A 22,518-nucleotide genomic window follows, 5' to 3' on the forward strand; every position below is an offset into this window, starting at 1 on the left:
AACCTGGCCTTTCCACCCAAGGCCAGAGCAGCCGGCCAGGACGGCTCCTAGGTGGTGGGTTTGACCCTATTAAAATACGTGTTTTCTTTTAAATGTACACAACAGGAACCAAGTTGGACTCACTTGTGTGTCTCACTTGTGAAGGGCTGCAAGGGCACGTGGGGGACCTGCAGGAGCCAGATCTGAGTTGGGCTGTCCGGTGCAGGCCCACAGGCTGTGATGTCCATCTGTGGCACATGTAGAAGCCGCCCCGTGCAGCCCGTGACAGGGTTTGCAGCGCAGGCGGGAACCAGTGGCACCTCCCAGCTACCTGGCATCCTGTGACCACTCAGGTGCCAAAAGCCTTTGTGGCTTGGGTGCGGCCCGAGCCTGCCTGCCTGCTCTAGGAGTGTGTGGGGGCGCCCTCAGGAGCCCAGGGTCCCATGGAAAGGGTTACACACTGTCCACCATGGCCCAAAGGAACTGCGGAGCCCCTGCCCCTACACCGGGGACGCAGGCTCAGAGGGGCTTCGGAGGTGCTCAGTCGGTCACAAACAGCTGTGTGGCCCCTGCTGGGCCCACACTGAGCTGCCACAGAGGGCTAGGTCGCCGGTGAGCACCACACCTGCTCGCAAACACCGGGCGGGACCACACCAGGCTGGAGGCCAAAGGAAGCTTCGGGCTGATTCAGAGGTGCAGAAGCTCAAGAATGATCTGGGAAATCTGAGGCCACCCCGCTGAGCTGCCCGACCCCTGCCTTGGTCTCCGGAAGCCTGTGCCAGCCAGACCCTCACTAAAAACTGGGTGGGACGCCTGTAGACCCGAGCGGAGGGGAGTGCCCATCCTAAGCCCTTTGATCTCGGCGCAGCAGAGGGAGGGGTGGGCTGATGGGGGCTGCACCCCAGATCTGAGAGTGGTTGGGAACACTCGGGGACCTGGTAGGTCTCCTGAGATGTGCCCCAAGGAGAGAGGAGCCCCACATTGAGGACCAGTGCCAGAATCCCACAGGGAGGGGACCCAGCTTAGGCCCAGTGTTCAATCCAGGAGTAGATGCATCAGAGAGGCTTGGCGCCCCAGGACGGGGAGGGGGTGGGGCTGGCAGCGTGCACCCAAAGAGGCCTGGCTGCCTGGTAATTGGCCCTGGAACTGCGTACACCTGCTACGTGGGACATGGGACATGCCCACAGCAGACTCAGAACCCAGCTGCTGAGGGATATTTCCAGGCAGACCCACAGGTCACAAGACAGAGGCCGTCTTGCCAAAAGTGTGTAACCTCCATCTAAGCCGGAAGAGGCGGGATGATCACACCTGCTCTGACCCAAGAAACATCCCCGCTGTGGAGGAACTCCTGAGATCTACAGATAATGAGGGTGGGACTGCTGAGGAGAATGGCCGAGTGGGGCTGCGGGCAGGGGCCTCACTCCCAGGGATCCTGGTGTGGGGTGACGATGTAGGGATGGCACAGCTGCCGGGCTAACGGGCCTGTGTAGGGTCCTCGGGAGGGCATGTGCCGAGAAGCAGAGGGCAAGCGCGCTCCTGTTCTCGGCTTTTTGCCAAAACCAACCTCGTTCCCTAAGTCAGGGAAAGGTGCTGAGTTCTAGTTTTTTGCTCCCATACCTAGTCAAGCCTCTGGCAGACACACACACATCAGTGAGTGTCCTGGTTCCCAAGAATTAGTGAACAAACAAAACAGGCTAGATAAGACAGAGAATTTAAAATGCAGCAAACACCCAGCCTGTGTCTGGATGACCAGGTGTTGCTTCTGACAAAAATAGGTGCACAAGGCCTGTTTCCAGAATGTTCTGGTGACATTTATCCATTCTCTGAAAGCCACATGCAGAGCCAGAGCTGGCCAGCAGGGCATCTGTGTGAACCATGGTAAACAAAGTGCAGACACGTCCCGAAGGCGCTGTCCCCAGGAGAAAGGACCCAGGAGCTCAGGACAGCGCAGACCGGCCCCACCTCCATCCTGAGAGGGGCGCCTAGTCCTGAAGATCCCTGTTGGGGGTGGAGCTGGGGCCAATTCAGTGCCCACCTGGTCCTGCTGGGGCCCAATGGCCTGGGCAGCACTGTGCAGCAGGAGTGAGCTGGCCAGAGGAAGGGCTTGCCTGCCCCCACCCCACCCCACAGCCCAGCAGAACCTGGGAACCCCCGGGGGTCGCTAGGCTTGGGAGGTAACGGTCAGCAGGAGTAGTTTCCATTTCCAATGTGAAGCACCCAGGAGCCCGAGGGGATCTCCGGGCCTCACCCACCTTATCTCTCAGGGGGCAGGTCCTGACCTTCCTGGGCAGGAGTGACCCCCACCCCGCCCTCAGCCTGCAGCTGCGTCAACACTATGGAATGTGCTTTCACTTCCTCCTCCCGCCTCTTCCTCCCCCCTGCGCCCCCTCCAGCCCCCACGCCCCACTTCTCCTGGCACCCCACACCCTACCCGGGTGTCTATAGGCCTCACACACGGGGGTCTCGGGGCCCCCCTCAGTGCCTGCCCCCACCCCAGGAGAGGTGCAAGCCCCTCCCAGCCTCCTGTCCCACAGCTCTGGGGCCAGCAACCTGCTCCCTGGAACTCCCCCACACCCCCTGCTTCAAGGCACACCCCTCACCTGCCTCCTGGTACCCCGGCACCCACTGAGGCCAAGCACCTATCAGGAGCCAAGCGGAGTGGGAATGTTTGGGCAGCAGCTGCTGGGAGCTGGCCCTGAGCGGGGTGGGGCGGGGCGGGAGGTGGGCAGGGAGGGTCCCACACCCAGAGTGGCTGCAGCGTGAGCTGCAGCCCCGAGGCCCGGCCTCACACGGAGGCTCCACAGCCTTGAACTGCTGCAGCCCAAGGGGCCCAAACACGGGCAGCCGCACCTCTTCAGTGCAGCTCAGGGGCACCCAAACATGCTGGGGTGCTACTCCACACACACACACACACACACACACGCACGCACGCACGCACGCACGCACACACACACCTCCAAAGGCAGCTCTGCCTGCCTGGTTCTTTGACCTCTCCCAGACAGCTCCAGGGCTCTGGGCAGGCTGAGCCCAAGGGCAGCCCAGCTGTCTGCCCTGGGGGGAGGGAGGCTGCATCTTCCTCCTGACAACAGACTGCTCACCCCAGCCTCCATCTGTAGTCCACCCCTGTCAGATCCAGTGTGAGTGCACAGGAGGAGGGATGTGACTGTGTGTGAGTCAGTGTGAGTGTGTGAATGTGTGTGAGTGAATGTGTGAGTCAGTGTGTGTGACCGAGTAAATGTGTCAGTGTATATGTAGCTGTGTCAGTGTCAGTGTGTGTGACCAAGTGAATGTGAGTCTATGTTTATGTCAGTGTATGTATGAGTGTGACTAAGCGTGTGAGGATATGCCAGTATGTGAATGTGAGTCTGTATGTGACTGAGTGTGAGTGTATGTGTGAGTGTGACACTGGGGCAGTGCTGTGTGACTAGGAATTCCCTCACACAGTTACACAGTCAGCAGGAGTAGTTTCCATTTCCAATGTGTAACTGTGTGAGGGAATATCTGTGTGTGACTGAGTGAATGTGAGTCTGTGTGACTGTGACAGTGTGAATGAATGCGTGTGACTTGTGAATGTCAGTCTATGCCTGAGTGAATGTGAGTCTGTGTGTGTGTGTGAGAGTCAGTGTATGTGTGTGAAGACGAGAGTATGAGCACGTGAGTCCTCTTGCCTCCTAGGTGCCCTTCTTCTCGTAGCCAGTGAAGACTGAAGTCTTACACCCAGAGCTTGTGCCAGGCCCTCACAGGGTGGGAGGGTGGGAGGAAGGATCCTGCCTGGGTCCCAGGGACAGTACCAGGTGTGGGGAGGGGCATCTTCTCCCAGGCCCCCCCTTGGACAGGACTGAACCAGGGTCCTCTTCCTCTCCCCAGTACTGCTCCTAAGACCCTTTGGAGACCTGCGGTTCAACACCCCATTCCCTGAGCCCCAACTGCAGAAGGTTGTGAGGGAAGTTTTTCCACACTGGAGCTCTGTGTTCTAGAAGGATCTGAACCCACTGCTTTTCTGGAGTCCAGGTGTGTGGGGGACTCAAAGACTTCTGAAACTGCATCACCCCAGCCCTTGGCAGGGGCCTTCTGGGGACAGGGGAAGACCCAGAGGAGCTGAGACCCCTGAGCCATCTCCAGGGGCTCCCTGGGGTTCTCTGGGCTGGTTGCTGAAGAGGAAGGGGCAAGAGGAGGCTGCAGGCTCAAGTTGGGAATGGCCACGGGTGCAGAGATGGTGACTGGTAGGATACTTGGGCGAAGGCACTTTGCTAGAACAAGCTGGGAAGGGGTTCTCACCGCTGAGAACGTGGCCCTGGCCCCTCCCTGCTGCTGTGGGCCATGCTGGAGTCAGCTGACCATCTCGGTTCTTAGTCCTGGCTCTCCTGGCCCAGTTCTGGCTCCACCCTGGGACTTGCTGGGTGATGTGGAGATTGGGTCAGTGCCAGGGCCTAGGGGCTCTCCTGGGCCCTCACCTCTGCTGCCCTGGTGGCAGGTGAATACTGGGTGTGTGGCCCGTGGCCAGACCTGAGTGTCCAGCCTCTTGCCTGGGGTCGGGTCTCAGCACTAGGTCCCCCAGAGCCACCCTGGGGACAGGACAGGGCCCAGCCCCCAGACATCTTCCGGACAGTGTCACTTCCACAGGCGGGAACAATGGCAGGCTTGTGGCCCGGCCCACACACAAGTCTGCTGTGTGTGTGTGGGTCTGTGCCTGCCTGGTGCCAGAGGGCACAGGCCAGTGCCCAGCTGGGGACGGGGCTGCTTGGGCCACACCCCCCAGCAGGCAGCAAGCAGGAGCTTCCTGACGTGGTGACTGCCCTCGCTGCCCACGCCCAGAACCACCAGCCCAGAGTAGGCCAAGCCCACCTGCCTCACAGCACCCCACAAGCATGAAGCCCCCATCCCTGCCATCCTGACCCCAGACTCAGTCATCTCTAGCCACTCAATGTGGCCATGTGTCATGCCAGCCACAGACTCATAAGCTCTGGGGATGGGGCCACAGGTATCTTGGGGTGTCCACCCACCAGCATGGCCCTCATCATCCTCTGGAGCAAACCCTTCTGGAAGCTTCCAGCACACACAGCCACCTGAGACCAGGCCCTGCTGTCCCCCCGGCAGACGCTGACCCAGGGGATAGGGCAGGCCCCTTCAACTGGTCACGGTGGGCCAGCGGTGTGGTGAGGTGGTGGGGTAGGGTCTACCCGTGTCACCTGAGAACCACTGACCCCTGGCACTGCTCATCTCACTCCCAAGGGCCACCTGCACATGCTCTGTGCTCTGGGGAGAAGATGGGGCACTGGACAGGAGGTCCTGACAGAGTGTACGGATCCCACGGCCTCGGTGGCCCCCTTCTCTGCACTCAGCCTCTCCCGAGGGCCCAAAAGATGCCCTATTGAGGCAGGGTCTGAGTGTGGAGAAGGGACGACCCCAGGGAGAAGGGTACACCCCTAAGCTGGCATGGAAAGTTCTGGAACAGCTGTAATGGTCACACAACAGTGCAAATGTACTTAATGCCACAGAACAACATGCTTAAAGACAGCTAAGAATGCTCAATTCCACACAAAATATATTTCAAATGTTCTCTCTGGTTTTGAGAGTCACTGAAGGTCCCTGGGACATAAACCACACATGTGGCTAATGTACCTCCCACAACTGCTCAGTACTGGGCAGTGGGGGGGAGGGTACTTGATTTGGGGCCCACACTTGGAGGTGGTCAGGGCTGACTCCTGGCTCTGCACCCAAGGGTCTCTCCTGGGGTGATTAGGGGGCTGGATGCTGTGTCCCTGTGCAAGACCAGCGCCCTGTTGTACCATCCTCCCCACCCAGGGAGGAACCACCCTGCTAGCCTATCGCTCCCATCCAGGAGGTAAGGTTTGGGGGTATTTTGTTGTTTGATTTTTGGCCACCCCAGGAGATGCTTAGGGGTTACTCCTGGATCTGCACTCAGGAATTGTTCTGGGTTTGGGGGACCATATGGGATGCAGGGATTGGACCCAGAACAGCCGCGTGCCAGGCAAATACCCTACCCGCTGTGCTGTTGCTCCAGCTTGGGAAGTAAGTTCTGATACATCTTTGGGGGGGAAACACCATGGTGAGAGGGGACTATGTGTTGGCTGGGAGTGAACCTGGGGCTCCAGGAGGTATAGGTGGCCCTGCACCTCCCTGGCCTCTCATGGACATTCTAACAAGAGGTGTGACCAAGGTCGAGCAAAGTCCTGAGCAGCTGCAGGAAGCAGCCTGGAGGCCAGAATCTTGCCTGCAGCGACAAGCTGCCAGCGCCTCACCTGCACCCACCTGAGGTCCTGCACCCCCCGGCCAGACTGAGTGGCAGTGCCTGTGGGGGATGGGGAGTGGCAGCACCTCAGGGCAGCCCTGCTTGGGCCCGCTGAGCTTCCCGGGAGAGCCACGTGCTCCAGAGCTGGGCAGGCCCCCGAAAGCCTCCCCACTGTACAGAGGGGGTTCCCCACCCCCTCTCCCCAATGTGCACCCTGAGCTGCAGCAGCCTGCAGGACCCCTCGCAGGTAGAGACCCCTGGGCAGAGACCTGCATGAGCAGAGATCTCCCGTATGCTGTGTGTGAGATTCACATACAGAAAGACCCCTGTGTGCAAAGACCCCCATGTGCAGAGACCCCCGTGTACAGAGACCCCTCCATATGCTGCCCGCCCCCTCGCTGTGACCTCGAGGTCCTCTGCACCCTGCTGCTTAGCACAGGCCTCTGGCCAGCCCCTCCTGCCCAAGGATCTACCGGGGGCCCAGGTCTGTAGGGTGGAGTCCAGCCCGGGGTGTCAGGGAGGGTGGGAAGGGCTGCAGAGGCTGTCCAGGGCCAGGCCCAAGGGCAGAAGCCCAGGGCCAGGGCTAGATTTTGGTCACTGAGGTCTCCAAGGGCCACTTCCCATCCACAGGAAGAGCCGCAGAGCTAACACCACATCAGCTGGACACACAGTGGCCCGGCACCCACAGAATGTCTGCCATGTGGTCGCCATGGCTGTGGGACACAAGACACCTAGTGACCCACGCAGAACTGAGTCCTGAAGAGCTCGGCAGAGGGAGGCACAGTGGGGAGATACTTGGACAAAGCTGCAGCCTCAGCTCAGGGGAGCCCTGCTGTGCTCCATGACCAGGACGGGCTGTGGTTGCGGGGGGCTGTGGGGGGCTGGGGGAGGGCTGTGGGGGGCTGTGGGGGCTGTGGTGGGCTGTGGGGGTCTGGAGGGGGCTGTGGGGGCCGTGGAAAAGGCTGTGTGGGGGCAGACTGTGCTGCGTCTTGCTGCAGTCAAAATCAATCAGTGGGGGCTGAGTTTGATAGGGCACGTGCAGATGCAGCCCCCCAAGTACTCTGCAGGAGCAGAGGGGCCACGCACCACCTCCTGGGCATTGAGGTTCCTGGGAGCTCCATCCCCCCAAACTCCTTTCTGAGCAGTACAGCATCCCAGGCCCCCCCACCCCGGCATGACTCATGCCCACCCCAGCCCCTTACAGAGTGCTCAAGGGCTGGGCCAGACCCTGTGAAGCAGCAGGGGGTTGTGGGTGCCAGCACAGGAAGTACGTGGCCATCAAGGTAGCCCCCAGACTCTGTCCAGCTCTGGGGGGTGAGGAGTGAGTGCCCCCATGAGCAATGGGGGGATGCGCCTGGCTCTGGTGCAGGTGACTGACCGCAGGCAGGGCCTGGAGGACCAGGCAGCCTCACACACTGAGACAAGGACTTTAGGGCTGGATGTCCCTCTTGAGGACTTGGAGCAGGGACCAGCACTCACCTGAAGTATGACCAGTCCAGCTTCACCCACTTGAGGGGTCCTGGCCACCATCATGGCTGTCTGGGGTCAGGTGAGCAGCAGAGCCCCTTCCCTCTGTCTGTCCACCCCACCTCGGGTGCAGTGACCATCCCTGTATGTCCAATCGTGTGTCCACCTTGCTCTGCCCCAGGACTGTCTCCCCTATTAGCCCGCCTTCTGCACCCAGCTCAGGCCATCTGGGAAGGTAGAACCCCTCTCCTTGTCCTCGTGTGGCGAGCACAGCTGCAGGGTGCGCGAGAGGCAGCTCTACCTGCCGCTCCCATTCCTCCCTCCAGAGAAGCCCCCTTTCCTCTGGGCCATGTCCCTGCTCACCTGGCAGGGTGAGCCATCAGGGTGTAGGAAGCAGGTGGTGGGGGCGGGGTATAGGTGGGGGGCTGGGCCTCAGAGCAGCTCCAGTGACCTTGAGAGGCTCTCAAGGACTGGCGTGGGTCCAGCACCCGCAGACCACATGCCCCCAGCCCCGAGTGGGGTGTCTGTGCCCAGCTCAATGATTAACATGGGTGGGAGGCATGGCTCATGAGGTGACTGCTCAGGCCTCTGGGCTCCCTGCTACCTGGCGTGTCCAGGCTGAGTGACCCCAAGACACGCTCACTCACCGCTGGAAGTCAGCCAGGATCATGGACATGGTGAAGTGGCTTCCTGCCCCCCAGGGCCTGACTCACCTCGGGGTACAGCCCCACCAACAAGACTGCTCTCGGGGCCGGTGGGGTCCCCCTGTCAGCAGACCCACTGGCCTGATGTTAAGTTAATGGGTAACCCCGTCTGCCCGCTGGGGAGATGCCTGGTACCTGCCAGCAGACACACAGACACCCCACCCGGCGTCTGATGCATATGCAACAGTGGGGGCCGGATTCAGCCCCTCACCTGAGGCCTGAGCCCCACAGGATCCCGAGCCCCCCGCTATGTCTTCTGCCCCCCAGTCCAGGTCGGTGCCTTCCCAACATGCAAGACCCAGAGGGGCAACACTAGGTTCTAGTTTCTCGCCTCCTTCTCCGGGGCGAGTCAGGCCGTCCACACTGTGCCTCCCCAGGGCACCAGCAGCCCCCTGCAACTGCACAGATCCTTCTAGAAGCTCCCACCACTGGCCCCTCCTGGTAGCTCACTGACCATGGCCAGTCACCACCCTGAGCGAAGCAGGAGTCCACAGAACTTGCCGTGAGGCTGAGCGGTGGCATCTCAGACACACCACCCGACCGAGTTCGGAATGCGGGGGAAACGGCACGGGGGAGCCAAGCGTGCCACCTGGGTGCTCCTTCCCAGCACGCTCGGGGCTGGGGGAGCATCGGGGTGGCAGGAAACACGCCCCACCCCCAGCTTCTGCTATGCTGACTCGAAGCTGACCTGCAGTGGACCCAGTCACCCCCAGCTCGGGTGCACGCCACATCTGGCATCTGACTGCCAAGCAGAGTCTTGGGTTTTCTGCCCTGACACCAAGGACAGCCATGGTCAAGGGCACAGGTCACTGCCCCGACTCCTGCCAGGGCTTTCCTGCCACACAGGGAGTCCAGCTGAAGGTGGTGTGCAGGGTAGGAGCTCCTCTGTTTCCCCTCCAGGAGGAGAAGACTGCCCACACGGGCCACGGTCCTGGTGGGTTTCAATGACGCTGACCCTGCCTCAGCCCACCTGGTGCACCTGTGCCAACTGGGCCCACCTGGGCCACCTGGGCCACCTCTGCCCACTTGGGCCCGCCTGAGCATGCGCAGCAGCCCTCCCTGGAGGGGATGAAGTCTCATGCCCAGGCTCCTCCTGACCCACAATCTGCTCTCAGGCTCCAGGACGTCGGCCACTCTCAGCCATTCCCATGTCTCCAAAGATTCTGTGTTGGACGGGAAAAGGTGATGTACACAGCTGCCTGACGAGGGGCCGGGAGACAGCTCAAAGGCTAGAGTTCAATCCCAGACACTGCAGACAAGGCCAGAGTGAGACGGTGGGGCCACTCAGCCATGCCCAGGACTGGGCCCTGGCAGTGTGCCCCCAGCCAGGCCCCTGGTGTGAAAGTGCGCGTCTGCAGAGCCCAGGGCCGCTGTCAGCAGTCTGCAAATAGCGTCTCGCTGACAGCCCAGCAGTGACAGGCTCGGCTGACCAGCCATGGGCTCTGCCTTATCCGCCCAGGGCCCAGGGCACACTCCAGGCCAAGACACTGCCCAAGGCTCCCTCTCTACACCCACTCCCTGGCAGCATCCAGCCAGCCTCATGAGCCTGCAGAGAAGGGAAGCTTCTCCCCCATTCAAAATCAGCTTTGCTGGATCTTTTTTGTCTAAAGGAGCTTTCTAGGTCCCGAGAGATAGCACTGAGGTCTGGGCATATGCCTTGCACGCACCTGACCCAGGACCCATCCCTGAAGCTCATGGTCCTCTGAGCATGACCCCAGGTGTGGCCCTGGAGGTGGACTGGGGACCAGGCTACACTATTCTCAGCCCCTGCTCTGAACGACGAACCCTGTTGGCCGAGAGCTGCCGGCAGTGCAGACTCGGAGCAGCGCAGGGAGCCCGCAGGCAGCAGCTGTCTGGGCTTCTCCAACGCTGCTTATGTAGGTCAGTGGCTGAAACAGAACCACGGCTTTGTTTCTAGGTTAGGGGGACACTTCCGTCCTCCACAGTCCCACCAGAGCCACACACGCTAGGAACAAGCTTCCGCCCAGAGGGGCTAAGAGGTGTGCAGAAAGGCAGCTGGGCACCTTCCAGGAAGTCTGCAGGGACAGAAGAGGCCATGCCCAGTGCAGCGGCCAGACACCCCAAACCTGGAGCTTGAACCTGGGGATCAGTGTGGGCTGGGGTGTGGGAGCAGGGCAGGCAGGTGCCTGTGGACACATACACACTGGCCCCAGTACACACACGGACACCCTCCTCACTGTGCATAGGGCTCGACCTGAGTGGTTGGATGGCACTTGTCCCCTTATCACTGAATGGCCGAATGAGGAGCACAACGGAGCCCCTGATCGGGATCACTGCAGCCTAGCCCAATGTCCAGTCCTACAGCCCTCACAGGAGTGTCAGCAGAGGGTCTTGGCCCAGACGTGAGTGGCCCTGGGCGGCGAGGCAGAGCCCGGCCTTCTGCAGGCTGACCTGTGAGGTTGCCATGTGCCACAGGGGAGGGCACCACCGTGTGGCAAAGATGGCATCGCAGGACACGTCCCAGCCAGAAGGCCGGCAACCAATGCAGAGTGGGGGCTGAGGGGACAGCGGGAACAGCTCCCCCAGGAACACGGGACCCTCCAGAGGAGGGTGGGGAACAGGGACAGACACATGCGTCACGCCAGTCTGAAAGCACCACATGGTGGGAAAGAAGCTGAAGGAGCCAAGAGCCCCTGTGACAGAGGGACTCCAACCCCCACAGCAGCCGCAGAGCCAGGCTCACGAGGACCCACCTCAGTGGCAGCTCACTGTCTGCCACACCTGGACACAGCGAACAACCGGACACGCCTCAAACCCCCAAACATACCTGTCCTTCCTATGCCAGGGACCACTTGGCCCATCAGGTGACATGTGTTGACCGTGGAGACAGGCTAGGTCATGAGGGTAGCATGAGCCACTCATGTTCCCTCAGAGTGATGCAGGTTCCATAGCTCCCCGGGACCCTCACTCCTGCCCTTGCTCTGGGCACCCTACCCTGTGCGTGGTCCCTGCTCAGGCAGTGCCCTCTCCCCTCCCCGTACATGGACCCTGCTCTGCTCAGGACCCTCCAGGCCTGATGTCTGGTGCCCCTTGGAGCTCCACCTGCCTTCACTTCAGGCTCCCAGGGAGCTGCACCCTCCTAGGCCCAAACCCTCTCCTCTGTGCCTCCACTGTATCTTCATTTGCCCCAAGGTATGTAATTGGGAAAGAAAACTCAGAAAAGCAGAGAGAAAAGCAACAGGTGTCCAGGGTAAACCACAGACTGTCCACTCAGCATAAACCCAGCTCGAAAGGCCTAGCTCTGAGAACTTAGTACCGATCTCAGTCCCCCGTCTCCGTGCCCCCCTCAGACCCCACATATGTGCATTATGTGCTTGTGTGTCATTGTGGCATGCAATCATATGGGCAGGCACATGCATGATATGAACATTGTATATGCACATGATAGCGTGAACTTACTCACATGTGTGTGCCTTGCTGTGTGTAGTCTTGTGGATACACATATATGCATGCACTGTGTCCTTGTGTATACATGTGATCCATGGGGGGGGCACATATGCATGTGTGCATGTACATGTGGTTTCACACGTGTGTTTGTGTGTCTATGTGCTGCTTGTGACCATGTCAACTCACACAAGTGTGTGAATTATAGAGTCAGACTGTCAGGATCCCAAGCCCAGTCTGCAGCACATTATGTACAGGTGAGTGTAGGGCTGCTGCCGAGCGGGCAGTGTGGGAGCTGGCCCAGGACTGACACTGCTGAGAAGCTCTTCATATACCCGCACCCCCTCCCACTGCCCTGCATGGGGAGGAGGAGGAATAGGTCAGCGGCAACGTCCCTGGAAAGGCCTCCCCCACCGTTGGCTCTTGTCCGAGGCTCCCCTGCAGCTCATGGACTCAGGGGGTCTCTCCACAGGCCCCTGTAGGTTGCCTCCTCAGAGCCTGGGTTCCCTGGGCCATGAATGGCTGGTTGGGGGCCTCGAAGGGAGAGCAGGAACTTGGGTCAGCCATGCGCCATCAGCTGGGGACCCCAGAACAGTGAGGCTTCCCCAGAGCTGACGCCAGACCACCCAGGAACAAGGTGCGTGGGACGGCAGCCCAGCTGGGCCCACAGCACTGGTTTCTGCTGCCGTGCGCATCCCTCTAGGCTGAACCGGACTCCCGGAGGAGAGAGGGTGCCACCTCTGTTCCCAAGAACAGAGCAGTTCCTGCAGCCTCAGACTCAGAGACCACCGCCAGAGTTCTTGCAAGCCCCCTGGACCCTGGCAGCAAGGAGTTACAGGGTGAAAAGGCCAACTCTGCCACCACACTCAAGAGCAAGACTTTCTAGAGGACAGGACTGAGCCCCCCCCCCGGGGGCTCTGTGCAGTGACATGCCCCCCCGGTGGGCACACGCATTCCTGAAGACAGAACCTTTCAGTCCCTAACATCTTTACAACATGAGTCACAAAATGTGCTCACCTCTGGACAGCCCCAAAGGCCTGGGTCAAGGGTCTTTGCTCCTCTGCACACACACCCTCGGGCCCAGGGTGAGGCCCCCAGTGGCCCAGCAGGCCCCACACAGTCCGGGTGCCCCTCTCCCCACCCTGAGCTCTGGGCTGGAGGTGCTGTCACCTCTGCCTGGCCCTAACCACAGGCACTCTCCAGAGGGGAGGGGCGGGAGGGGTGCAGGGTTGCTTCCGGTCCCTGCCGGGGTCTCTCCCTTTGCAGGTTCTGACAGTTTGACCCAAACACTGAGCACATAACGCACACATTTGTGTGAGTCAACACAGTCACAAGCAGCACATGTACATGCACACAGTATGTGTGCCCGCACAATTACATGCAGTGACACACCATCCCACACCCGTAGTCCCAGCAGGAAAGGGACACCCAAGGGCTGGTGCCAGGCCCCACCCACCGAGAGGGCTTCTGAGGCTGCACACCCCTGGCCTGCCCTTCTCGGAGATCCCACATTCAGGATGGGGCTGTGTGGGGAGTTCCTCACATCTTCTGGGGTCTCCCCACCCAAGGCCGGGCAGAAGATCTGGGTGCACCAGGATTGCCTGCCAGGCTGAGCTGCACTCTGCGTTCCTTCTTCCCAATGCCCTGGGCATGGAGAAGACTGCCCGCAGGCCAGCGACTCTTGCCTTGCCACTGACTCATCATCCTCCACCAGGCAGAGCCACAGGCAGTGGGCCACACCCTCGCCCCAGCCCCAGTTCTGGCCTCTCGCACCCCTACACAGAGGTGGGCAGGTGGCCGGTGCTGCTGCCTGGGTGGGCAGATGCTGCCCCACTCACCTCAGACATCCAGGCTGGATGGGCACTCAGTTGCTGGGGGCAGGTAGGTGCAGCCCAGGACACCGTGGGCACTGCAGCTTCTCAAGTGACAGGTGTTCCCGGGTCAGCTCCCCTAGTTGCTCCCCTAGTCACCACCTCTACCACAGGGGGACACAGATGCGGACACACTCGGAGCTGTCACAGACGCAGAGGGATACGGGTGCCACAGACACGGGGGGTACTCTGGGTAGCACAGACGGGGCTTGGACCGCCAAGCACAGGTTGGGAAGGTGTACGTGTACGCTGTTCTGCTGTGTTTCAGCACTGCAGCCTGGGGCAAGACCAGCTGAATCTGGACAGGATGAAGTGCGGGGCTGCTGATGCATTCGGGGCCTGGGCCACTCAGGGTTTGCTGAGACCCTGGGCTGGAGGGACTTGGCCTATAGGCTGAGCCCGCAGACCCCTCTGCTGCCCCCACCTTTCCTGGACACAGAGAGGAGCAAGAATCAGCAGGAGCACCATAGCCTTGGTGTCAGTGCACAGCCTGGGGCGGGGTGGAACCTCAGGGTGACACTGACAATCACTGTGACTCCGAAGGTCAGCAGTGTCCAGGCCCCGCTGGCCCCACCACTGCCCAGCACCAGGAGGGAGCCAAGGGCCAACTCCGGGAGACCAAGTACCTTAGGAGCACCCCAGAAAACCCCAACGTGCACCCAAGGCCCAGTTCCCAGGGCCAGGGCCGCAGAACCTCCCGGAGGCAGAAGCAGCTTTCCCAGATGGGGTCCAAGGAGTGGCTGGGCCCAGGGCTGTGTCCGCGCCCACGCTGTAACAGAGCTGAACTGGAAACCTCATCTCCGCCTCCACAGCAGGACAGACCCAGACAGCCCAGCACAGGGTCTGGGGCCTTCTCTCAGGGCTTCTCTGGAGGCGGGTGAGGTGAGCCAGGCAGCCAGGGGGTCAGGTGGGGTCACTCTGGCCGCCCTGAGGCTGGAGGCATGCACTACTAGCCCTGTGCTCACTACCCACCAGGCAGGGACCTGACGTGGGTGAGTCACGGGGTCAGCTCCAGGGGTGCCCTTGGGGCGACGAAGTCAGACAGGAAAACCCAAAGGTCCTCCCACAGGCAGCGTCCCAGAGAGCGGCAGCCACAGCCACGTGGGCTCCTGGCATCTGCCTGGGCTGGGCAGACACAGCAGTCGCCACCAGGACACGCTCTCAGCTATTGTGGGACGCTGGGGCAGTCATCAGAGGTGGACTGTGAGTGACAATGCTGTAGGGATGAGGCCTGTGCCCACAGGGGTGAGGTGTGAGTCTGGGCACTGGCCCTGCATCTGCTCTTCACCTCCTAAACTCAAGGTAGGGGAGGTCTGGCATCCGCCCTTGCCTCTGAGGCTGAGTTCAAGTGTGGGCACCCGCCAGGTGGTTTCAGAAACACGTGCAAGGAACTATGAAGCCTAAAATGCCTGTGACATGCCAAGTCCCTGGATAGCCCAGAGGAACTGTGGGCACACTTCTTCCCTGTGGGTCTAGGGTTGTCTGGTCAAGGTGGGCAAGACCCTGTCCTTCATTCCAAGCCAGCCTGTGGCTAGAGAGACGGCACAGGGGGAGGGTGATAGCCCTCCATGCAGTCAACCCTGGTTGGATCCCCAGCACCCCATATGATACCCTGGCACCGCCAGGAGTGAGCCCAGAGCCAGTGCCAGGAATGAGCCCGGAGCACTGTTAGGAATGAGCCCTGAACACTGTTAGGAGTGAGCCCTGAGCACCGCCAGGAGTGAGTCCTGAGCACCCTGAGCACCTCCCCACAAAAATCCATTTGGGACTTCACCTGCCCCCCAGACGTGTGTGGATGAGCCTGTGAGGGACACACAGCCCCCTGGGGCCTCGCCACAGGTGGGACCCTGTGCAGCCTGTGCTCACCCAGCTCTGCAGCCTGAGTGTGAAGGATGTGGCTGGAGGCACATCCCTCAAGACTTGTCCTGTTCCTACACCCCAGTGCAGGTGAGGGTCCAAAGTGCAACAGCCTCGCTGTCTGAAGCCACCCTGTGGACAAGGATGCACCGCTGTACCCTCTCTGTGCTGGCCAGGTGCTGGCAGGACGCTCCCAAGGTGCACCTGGAAGCGTTGGGCTGTGCAGAGAGCAGAGGGAGAAGCTTGCAGGAGGCAGTGCCGACATCAGCGCTGAGGGCAAGTCTAGGAGAGCCAAGTTCCATCCCAGCACCACGGAGAGCCCCAGACTGAGCCAACAAAACAGGACTCGGTGCTCAGAAACATGACCCAGGAGTTCTCTCTGCATGTGCAGAGGTCACCTGCACAAATGTTCCCCACTGCCCTCCTGGCCTAGGCCAAAGCCAAGACCACACAAAGCTCTATGGGATCCAGCTCAGAACAAAAGTGTGATTCATCACAGAACAAGGGAGCAGCGGCCCATAGCTCAATCAGAAAACGTCTGTTCCTCAGAAGGCACCGTCCAATTACAGGCTCAGAGAAAGCATCTGCAGCTGGGAGCCCAGACCCCAGGCCTTCACCAGCAGGATCCAGGTCAGGAGGGAGCCCACCGCAGACATCAGCCCCAGATGGTGCAGACTCTCCAGGAAGCACCCGGAAAAGCCCAGCCTGGCTTCCGCCGCCACCGCCTCTATAAATAAGGGGCAGCTGGACGAAGTGAGGCCGGAGGTCCGGTGACTCACAATCACCCAGCAGTCTGAATTTAGCAAGGACAAAAATGGGCCATTCCTGTGCCCACGCCCTCCCCCGCGCCCCCTGGCGGCCAGGGAGGGGGCGCCGCCCAGAAGAACCGCGGCCACAGGAGGGCGTGAGCATCCGCTGGCTGTCCCAGCACCTGGACACTAAGGGAGGTGGAAGCTGGGTTGAGGGCGCTCAGCCGCGCACTAGCAAAGAGAAGCTCTGACCACTCTGGCGGCCCCAGCTTAGGAGACGCAGGGCTGAGCTCACAGGGAAAACCTGACTCTCCCCCTCCTCCTAGACAGGACACTCAGCCGTGCCTGAGGGCAGGATGACCTAAAGGAGAAGAAAGCACCTCCATCCTCACCCCCCAAGGCCCCTGGACCTAGCCTAGACTCTCTCTCGGCCCCGCCTCTCCCAGACCCCGCCCCCTCATAACAGGCCCCGCCCCTGCCCCGCCCGGCCCCGCCTCCACAGGCCCCACCCCGCATTCACGCCCCCGCCTCTCCCATGCCCCGCCCCTGTCTCTCCCGGCCCCGCCCCTGCCTCTCCTGGCCCCGCCCCTGCCTCTCCTGGCCCCGCCTCTCCCACGCCACGCCCCTGCCTCTACCAGCCCCGCCCCTGCCTTTCCCGCGCCCCGCCCCTGCCTCTCCCCGACGCTCCTCTCCGGGCCCCACCTCCCAGTCTTTGCCTCTCAAGGCTCCTCTCAAACCCCTCCCACTTCTCACAGGCCCCGTCCTTGCCCCTTCCTCTCCAAGGTCCCGCCTCCCTCACCGCGTCCCAGAGTCCTGTCCCCTCTCTAGGTCAACTTTCTGACCCTCCTCCGTTTCTCTATAAACACGTGGTTGCACCAGGTGACTGCTTCTGCGGCCCCACATCGGCAGCAAGGACAGTGGACAGAAACCCGCCAGGCCCCATGTCTAGAGGCAGAGGGTCCAGGATTCCCACTGCCCCAAGAGGCAGCTGTGCTTTTAAGGAGCAATCCAACAGGGATTCTGAGATGGGGCGGGGGAGGCCGGGGAGCATCTAGTTCCCCAAGGCCTCGGTGGAGGGATGAGAGTGGACAGAAACACAGAAAGTCCATTTCTGGTGAGTCCCAGCAAACAGCCTCAGCTGTCAGAAAGCTGAGAAGAAGGTAGGTAGTCAGGTGCTGTGCTGATGGAGCCATTCCCTGCAGACACCCACTGTCCAGGAGGACATATCTCTCGCTCCATGTCCTGCCCTTGGCACCACACCACCTCCCGGAGCAGCACGAGGACAGGTGGCTTGCGCCATGCTCCAGCAGACTCTGATCTACACTGCAGGTTCCCAGAATGAGGCTGGACCCTGGGCGGTGACCTGAACTCTGGAGGCTCCAGGAGGGGACCGGCCTGCCTGCCCTGGAGTGCACTCACGTCTGTAGGAAGCTGTGAAGATGCAGAGTTGCAAGCAAAAGGAACGTCATTGGACAGATGTGCTGATTGTGCCACATGGAACGGTGCTTCCCACAACTCACTACTGATTCTGGGGAGTTGCTGGGGGTGGGGCTCATCAACTCACCCAGTGTGGGGGCTTCTCTTTCCCTCTCAAGAGTCTGCGGCCTGAGGGTGTCCAAGTACCATCCCGAGGGTAAAAGTGACTGAGCTATCGCTGACCCACTGGCACAGTAGCCTACAGCCAGCCCACACTGAGGGGGAGGTGGGGCTAGAGAAGGAGAGAGGGAGGGAGACAGAGAGGGAGGGAGAGAGAGAGAGAGAGAGAGATGAGGGAGGGAAAGGGAAACAGAGAGGGAGACGGAGGAAGAGAGGGAGAAAGATGGGGAGGGAAAGGGAGAGAAGGGGAGGGAGAGAGGGAGGGAGACAGACTTGGAGTCACTATGAGATGGGAAAGACGACTCACTCTGGGACTCCAGCAGGACACATGGACAGCACCAGGACTCGCCACAGGGGCTTCCAGAGAGGGCTTGAGAGGAGCTGTGTGCTGAGAGGGCCTGACCTTTGGTGCTCAGCGGCATCGTGGCCACCATACTGGCCGTCATTCCCACTGTCATCACCGACGTGTCTGTCCACGTCCACCTCGGCGCAGCGTCTGGGAGAGTTTCACAGTGCCTGCATGCAGTGCCTGTTCCCCGTCCCATCAACAGCCTCTGTCCAGTGCCCAGAAGACTCGGGGAGACCTAAGCGTGTCCCTGGACCCATCTCTCCAGCCTTGTTTCCTGTTAGAGTCACACGGGGTGGTGCGGGGAGCTAGTGCTATGGCAACTGCCCTGTGTTAGTGTGCTGTGGAAACGTCCCCTCAGTCACTCAGCCCGCCTGGTTCTGAAGGGCCAGATCCAGTTTTGAGCTGCACAGAGCCCTGAGCCACCCACCCCTGCCCCAAGCCAGGGTAGCACCCAACAGGGATTATTTTCTTTTTGGGGAAAAAAAATACACACTGCAACCCTCAGGCCTCCAAGGCCAGTGCCCAGTGCCTGCCACACACAAGATATATCATTAGTATTCACTGAACGTGTCCATACTGTATGAGTGGACGAAGGGTAGATGGAAGGATTGCTGCCTGGGGGGATGGACGAAGGAGGAGGGAGTGAAGGATGAATGGATAGATGGACGGGTGAAGAATGGACAGAGATGGACAATGGGAGGAAAGTAAATTGAAAGGTCACTATATCGGTGTCTGGATGAAGAATGGATAGATGGACGAAGGGCAAATGAATGGGTGGACAGAAGGAAAATAAATTGATGGATCAGTACACGGGTGAAGCACGAATGGTGAGTGGATGAGTGAATGGATAAAGGATAAATGGGTGAGTGGAGGAATTGTGCGCATGAATGACTCCTACCAATGTCACCCTCGGCAGCCCAGATGTAGTCTGAACCCAGTCACTGGACTCTGTGTCTACAGTCAAGAAGCAAGAAAGTATTTTCTTACTGTAAAAACAGCTTTGGCAGGGTGGGGGAGGGCGGCCAGAGAGTGCAAGTGGCAACCCGGGGTTAACTCCATTTCAGGGGCTCCAGCTGACAGGGCAGACTTGTCTCCCACAGCTGCTGCATCTTTGTTTGCCTGACTCTTAGCAACTGTTGCTTTTTCTGAAGGATCAGCACGAACCAGCTGTCAGCTCACGGAATGCAGCAGGGAGAAGGGCTCTTCCTTGAGGGCTCATGAAACAAGAGACTGCGGCTTAGTCTTCCCTGGCACAGGGCAGGATTCCAGGAGCATGTCAGGGAAGAGAGGGCAGGGCTGGTGCCAGAATCCCACGCGCTCACACCCAGGGCGTGCGAGCAGGAGAGCCCGCTGGGTGGGACGCAGCCCACCCCTGGGGGACCTGAGATGAGCTGCTAGATAGTCTGTGTCTTGCACCACAGCACTGAGATCCAGCTGGGAGTGACCAGAATCTGGGCTCAACCTAGGGCAGGCAGGTCACCCTGCACAGCACCACACCGGGCACCATGTGTGAGCATTCCAGGAACTGGGGGTGTTAACCAGCACAAGGCTGTTGTCACCAAAAAATCACCAAGTGCTTTTAGGACACCAAGCAGAGTGCTCTCTGCTGGTAAAAGAAACATACAACACACCTGAAACACCACACGAAATACAGGCAAACAGAGGCAGCATACAACAGACTTTATACAAAACACACATATACAGCACACAACACACACATCATACCATATACACGAGTCAGATTACTCACTATCCCACCCTTGGGGGGGAGCGCAATCCCTCCTCACCTGTCAGGTACTCACCTGTGCTCCCCTGTACACCTCCATAGGGTCCCCTGACAAGAAGTCCTCAGGGTACCCACAGCCCATCACCTGCTCAATCCTGGCCCACCCTGTGCAACTCTTGGGGGCCCAAACCTGGCCCCAGGCAGTGTAGCTCCCAAGAAAAAGGCCTGGCCAGCTGGGTCTGTTCTCCTTCCTGTGCAGAGCTTCAGAACAGTCCTGGCCCAGCCCCCTCTCCTGGATCGTGCACCAAAAACAGAGCAGAGGCTCGAAATAGAGTCGCGACATACGGCTGCATTTGGAGGGAGTCGCTCGGCTCAGTGCAGGGAACTGCGTGGGCAAGCCAGTGGATGGGGGAGGGAAGTCAGGCCGATTCCTATGTCCTCAGACCAAAATAAAACTCTTGTTGAATCAGGGTTTAATCAGTGGGATAAACAAGACAGGAGAGTTCTGGAAAAGATCTTCAACACATCCACTCACGACTGTGGCCTGGAGAGAAGCCAGGGCCACGACGCAGGGAAACCCTTGGAAGGAACTTTGTCTGTATGAACAAGACACAGGAGGGATGCCCGCGGCCTCTCCTCAGCCTGGGCTCCACCTCCAGGGCCAGCATGCCGTGGACAGGTGTGACCCACCCAGCGAGGGTACTCACCTGGCACATCGGCGGGAGGAGGGAACAGCTGTGTCCCAGGTGTACATACACATGCTTGTGTTTGTACTCACATGCTGCCAAGTGCACGTGTGCATGCACATGTACCACATACACATGTGTCCATGACCGCACACACACACTCACACATACCTACTTGTTCATGTGAATGAGCATATACATACACATATACATTTCTGTGTGCATCAAATGCAAGCTTCTCCTGCAACTGCATATATGCTCTCACATGTACCTACACATGTCACACATGGTCATGCAATGTGCATGCAGCACTCATATGTGTGTACACATGCTCACATACCTGCACCTCCATACTCCTGTACAACCTCTCACATATGCACACATGTACACACATGTGCAGACCCTCATGCTGAGTGGTCACGAGCAGGCCCTGTCCTCCACGGGGTCGATGAGTGAGGCAGCAGAGTATGGAAATGACAGCCCTGGTGATGCCTGGGACGTTCCTATGTGGGGCTGAAGCTTCCTATGAAGACAGCTTGTTCTTGGCCAGCACCAACTCTTCTGAGCCTCAGTTTCCCACCTGAGACATGGGGAGAAGGAGGCACCCACCCTGACCTCCCCAGCCCCCAGCCAGCGAATTCCTCACATCCCAACTGGGCTATTTTTAGTGACCAGGCTCAAGGCAGGAGTGGCCCCCTTCCAGGAAATGTTACCGCTGGACAGGGGGGTGGAGGAGTGTAGCTTGGTCCCAGGGACCTGTCCCTGAAGAACCCTGGTAACGGGGCATCTCCCATCTCAAAATTGTGTCCTGCCCTTCCTATTCTGTGTCCTGCCCTTCCTATTCAGGCCTCAGTGCTGAATGAGGCATGTTGCTAACGGACACAGAGAATAACATGGGATACTTTTGTGCACTTCTAAAAACTCAGCACGAGCCAAGTTCATGGTCAGATGCCTGAAGGCTCCAGACAGCGACCCCTCCTCCCACACAGAGCCGGGCCGTGACTTCATGCTCTGAGCAAGGTCATGGGTGCCCCTTCTACAAAGCTACGGCACAGTTGGCAGTGGCACCCCCCGGGCTCTGTACCAAGCACCTAGCTTGGCCAGCACCCCGTGGCTCTATACCTAGCACTGCTGGCCTGGAACCCTCTGGAAATTGCAGTCACTTCCAGGAACACTGCAGCAGCAGCGGTAAGGTGGTAAGACACAGAGTGGATGACCTACCGTGCGCCGGCCCCATGCCCATTGGCACGACACGCCCCTGCTATACCACCTGGTGGTATGATGGACAAGAGTTGAGGACTCAGATCAATGGGGCAGGAAACCCAGACCTCAGCCTCCACTGTGTCTGCGTGTCCACATCTAAGGTGTCTCCACGGATGTGTCCTGAGGGGTGACTCCAGCAGGAGCCAGGATGGAGAGGGCAGCTGGGGCTCAGGGAGCCCCACTGTCCCCCAGATATGCAGATTCCAGGCCGGTGTCCTGTGGAAGCAGGCTGCAAGCAGGCAACGGCAGGGAGAGCGCCAGAGCCGAGCCAACCCACAGAGTCTGTTCTGACCAGAACTGACAGAACTGGTGTGTCTCTCCCCGACTCTCGCCCCAAGGCCCGCCCATCTGGTGGCTTCAGAGGGAGGCCCTGTGGGTCCATGGGCACCACTGCCACCGGCACAGACAGTGCCTCCTAATCACCACAGTCTTTACTCTCAGATGCAGACATGCTGGGCTCCAGCGCTGAGGCTGGGCACCAAAGCCAGACGCCCCTCCCTCCCTGACTAATGCTCAGAGTGCTGACCTGGGTAGACAGCACCCAGAGTCCTGGCCCATGTGGACAGTGCCCAGGCAGTCACCCCATCTTCCCCCACCTGCAGCTCAAGGACAT

The sequence above is a fragment of the Sorex araneus genome, chromosome 4, assembly GCF_027595985.1.
Source record: "Sorex araneus isolate mSorAra2 chromosome 4, mSorAra2.pri, whole genome shotgun sequence".
Classification (NCBI taxonomy): Eukaryota; Metazoa; Chordata; class Mammalia; order Eulipotyphla; family Soricidae; genus Sorex; species Sorex araneus.